The following is a 3,388-nucleotide window of genomic DNA, read 5'->3' as shown; positions in this document are numbered from 1 at the left end:
AGGCCAGCAACTATGCTCTTTGTAGCAGCCATTTATTCTAGAGACATTACATACAAGGTGAGTTCAACTATTCTAGCATAAAACACAACACAAGCAACAACAAATCACACTAGCATAGTCAACCTATGGGGTAAGCATTTAAACCAAAAGAGATGCTAACAAACATTCAATCAAATTCTCATGCAAACCCACATAGACTTATACACTAGTTTCATTATGTGCAAGAAACATGATTAATAGACCCATAATTAAAAATAGTTTTAATAAAATAAAACGTTTAATCATGTTTATGCTATGAGGTGGTTCACACAGAACTCTTCTACCTCACTAGCTCCCACTAAGCCCCATTAGGCCCTCAATGCCCAAACATCACATAGATTGTTTGGTCATTAGTGTCCAGTAAGTTAGAAACACATTCTGAACTGGACGGACCAATATAAAAAAAATCTCCCAGACGGACTGCCGTCTAAACTTTAAACTTCAGCAGATTTTTTTTCTTCACATTATACTTCAATTCACTTCACATTTAAATAGTCTAAAATCGGTCTCAACTTGTCACCATAAGCACAAGGCAATACAAGATAACTAGATGGTCAAACCTTTTGGACTACCTGGAGTTCCTATTTTTTGATTCAACCTCAGTCTCAAAATGTAAAACCCATTACTATTCTCTCAAGAGGTTGTTCATTACATCATATGGGATTTCTAAAACACTTAAACTCTCATTTTGTATCTAAGCAAGGAATTAAAACATTTATCTTACCAAAGCCAGAAAAAATTGGGCACTTTTTATCTTTGTGACAATGCTCTACCAACTATCAACAAGTCTTACTCGAGTTGACACCCCCTACACTTAAATTATGCAATGACCTCAGTGCATGCAAGATATATAAAAAAAAATGATAGAAGCAAATAGAGGAAAGAGTGTACCTGATGTTTGAAATCATGATAGAGCACGCAACAGTAAAACCTAACAACAAACAAAGAAAAGAAAAGAAAAAGAACAAGAAATAACATCTAAACAAATGGGTTGCCTCCCATAAAGCTCTAAGTTAGAGTCTTCAGCCAGACTCAGTGAGATGCAGCCAATGGAGGTGGAAGCTCAAATCTAAATGTGAATGGTGACTGCTCCAAAGAAGAGGAAGAGTCCAACAATGTGTTGACTTCCTCAATATTTAGGTTAGATTCCCCAAATGGCAAGTAATGTTGTAGGGGATCATCAATAAGCATGTTTGGAATATAATCAACCACTACCTCATCAATAAAGTTAATCGCAAAGCACTCTTCACCTCTATTTGGGCTTAATGATGCATTGAAGATGTTGACTCTAAGTTTCTTATTGCCAAATGATATGTCCATGACACCCGATCTACAATTGATGCAAGCATTCTCAGTGGCTAAAAAGGGCCATCCAAGAATGACTGGTGGTAACTTATTGGTAGTTTTATTGTCCATATCTAGGATAAAAAAATCAATAGGAAATATAGATCCTCAACCTTTACTAAAACGTTTTCAAGTAGCCCACGGGGTTGTTTGATTGAGCGGTCTACCAATTGTAGAATCACATCAGTGGATTTCAAATCTCCTAGACCAAACCTATCATAAATTGAACTAGGTAAAATATTCACACTGGCTCCCAAATCAAGCAATGCTTTACTTATGGATAAATCTCCAATGACACATGAAATTAAAGGTGTACCTGGATCTTTAAGTTTAGGGGGCAGTTGGTTGGAAATTATTGAGCTGACTTGTTCATTTAGGTGCACAATTTTAGGTGTTTGAGTCTTCAACTTACGCTTTTGGGTGCACAAATCTTTTAGAAACTTAGCATAAACTGGGACTTGCTTGATAGCATCTAATAGTGGGAGATTGATACAAACTTGTTGGAATAAATCAATCATCTCTTGCATCTTAGCATTCTTTCTAGAATCTGGAATTGAGGAATTAAGAGCTTCAAGGAAGGGGGCTTTGGGAGTGTAAGATTTAGGAGTAGGACCCTCTACAATCAAAATGTGCAACCCCCCTTACAAGGAAATTGATGGGGAATACTCACAGGTGGTGTTTCTTTACTAGGCTTGTGTGCATCATCGCCAGTCTCATGGGTCAAATCAACCTCCTCTCGACTCTCAAGATCAATGGGCAATGGCTTGGGAGTAGGCAAAGGTGCATAATATTCCTTCCCACTACGTGTCACAATAGAGACTGCTTGGACTTGTTCTTTCCTAGACCCAATTTGATGATTAGGGTTACCTATTGGTTGACTAGGTAATTGACCAACCTCCCTCCTACTGATGGCATCAGCTAGTTGACCAAGTTGGGTTTCCAATTTGTTAATGGACTGAGAATAGGAATGCAACAATTGAGTGTTTTGCTCTAATCCACTAAGTGCTTTTAGTACCTTAGCCTCAAATGATGAATTATGTGAGGGTTGTGGAGATGATGGTTGCTCATTCCTATAGGCATTTTGGTGCATTTTAAATGGAGGTGGCCTATAAGGTATTTGATTAGAGGGATTGGGCATTGAGTTTCCCCATGAAAAATTAGGGTGGTTTCACCATCCTAGGTAGTAGGTATTGGAATATGGATCATTGCCCAATTTAGAGACTCCTTGGGCCAAATGTGTATGCTCCTTAACAAACTCAGGGTATTGTGTAGCCAAATAGCATTCAGTGACATGATGGGATAGGCTAGAACATAAAGCACATGCTTCAATCTGATTAGGTGGAGAGGAACTTGTAGGAAGTGGAGATGGGGTTTGTTGTCCTAATGACAAGAGATAATCCAATTTCTTAGATAGTAAGTCAACCTTAGCACTCATCTCAACGGTAGGATTGATCTCATAGAGACCGCTCCTCTTTGGTTGCCCAGTGGATGGAATCTCAGTCCTAGCTGCTGAAGCATGGTGTTGGGAGTTTTCACTAAGGGTTTCAAAAAGTTTCCATGCCTCATTCTCATTCTTGTGCATGAAAGTTCCACCACAAGAAGAATCAAACCATTTTCCTATGTTGGTCTTTAAGACCATCATAAAAGCATTGAACCAATTGCCATTTAGGAATAGCATGGTGGGGGCACTTTCTAAGTAATTCTTTTAGTCTTTCCCAGGCCTCATGAAATTGTTATCCTTCTTGTTGGGAGAAACTCGTTATCGCTCTACTAATGCTATTAGTACGGCCAATGGGGAAGAACTTTTCAAGGAACTCCTGTTGCATTTCTTCCCAAGTAGAAATTTTAACATTGTCCAAAAAATGAAGCCAATGCTTAGCTTTATCTTTAAGGGAGAATGGGAAAATGAGTAACCTTAAAGCATCAACTGAGAGGTTTTGAATTTTAACCATGGAGGACACCTCTAAAAGTCATCTAAGTGCTTATAAGGCTCTTCATTGGCAAG

At 38.4% G+C, this 3,388-nt stretch overlaps 1 non-coding gene across 1 annotated transcript; it reads left to right on the top strand.

Moving 5' to 3' along the window:
• The first annotated feature begins 3,054 nt into the window (after positions 1 to 3,054).
• LOC149007513 (small nucleolar RNA R71) lies at positions 3,055 to 3,161 on the top strand. The gene has a single exon (XR_016175371.1). It is a non-coding gene; the product is annotated as a small nucleolar RNA R71 (small nucleolar RNA).
• Positions 3,162 to 3,388: the final 227 nt, after the last annotated feature.

Source organism: Hakea prostrata, chromosome 8 (assembly GCF_041222555.1).
Source record: "Hakea prostrata isolate BN-2017 chromosome 8, UWA_Hpros_2, whole genome shotgun sequence".
NCBI lineage: Eukaryota > Viridiplantae > Streptophyta > Magnoliopsida > Proteales > Proteaceae > Hakea > Hakea prostrata.
Note: the sequence above shows the minus strand (reverse complement) of the source record. Positions and strands in the feature narration are given on the sequence as shown.